Source organism: Galeopterus variegatus, unplaced genomic scaffold (assembly GCF_000696425.1).
Source record: "Galeopterus variegatus unplaced genomic scaffold, G_variegatus-3.0.2 Scaffold13207, whole genome shotgun sequence".
Classification (NCBI taxonomy): Eukaryota; Metazoa; Chordata; class Mammalia; order Dermoptera; family Cynocephalidae; genus Galeopterus; species Galeopterus variegatus.
In genome coordinates, this window is record NW_007739318.1 from 10,813 (window position 1) to 11,902 (window position 1,090).

A 1,090-nucleotide genomic window follows, 5' to 3' on the forward strand; every position below is an offset into this window, starting at 1 on the left:
CAAGTCAAGGGTTAAGATCCCCTTACCGGTCATCTTTAAAAAAAAAAAAAAAAAATTCAGGCTCTTATTAGTCCAGAAACTTTTCCCTCTACATTCTACAGTGTTGTCCTCTAATTACATTGTAATTTATCAAGTGACCAATTGGAAAATATTTCGGTAAGAACTGCAGTATTCTAAGTTGAATTACATAAAACACTGATGTACTTAAGCTCTAAAGTCAAGTTACTGATCTGCAGTAAGGGTACTTTATGACATTTTTACAAAAGTCCACAACAGCTTTTTCTTGTTCTGTTAAAAATTATAGCACGAAACGGGCTATTTAGAGATTCAGATGATTAGTAATGAATATGAAAGAGAAGAAAAAAGGAAGGAATGCTCCATTTACTTCAAAAGGTTTTTCTTTGATGTTTTGTTTTGTTATACATCTTAAAGTATAGATTATTTTCTCCCTTCTTTGAAAAATTGAAATGACCCAGTATGGTCCATGTGTAAACTACATTTTCAAAGCAACTCTATTGTTAGCATCACAGGACCCCGTTTTGCACCCTAAGATAAAAGTCATTTTCTTCCTAAAGAATACAGAGAGTATTAGTCACCTATTGATCAGTTCTCTAATTTTCTGAAAACGGCTCTATACCGATAAGGTAAAATACATTTCTTTCTGCCACATCCATGTTGTTTGGTGAAATGTCTATATTTTGTTCATATTATTGGTTCCATCTGATCTCAAGAGGAAAGAAAACATTGAATATAATCTATGGGAAGGTCAATGGGGACACTGAAAATGGAATAGGAATTTATGGTTTACCTTCTGATTTTTCTTCTCTCCTGATCATTATGTGGGGGAGGTTGTATAAATTTGGTTGTAAGCCCTTAAACAGCAAGGAGAGAACCACCAACACAGCAAGCCTCGCTAGCTCTGGTGGTAGCTTTATTTGAGATGAACAGTGTAAAAGGTGTATGCTTTTCATACATACTGCAGGGTGTTGCCTGACTTCATTGAGTTGTCCTGGCTATTCTAGACTGTCATTTCTCTAGCTATGTATTCAGATCTATAATCTGGCTCACCTTGCTCAACACTGGTCTAGCC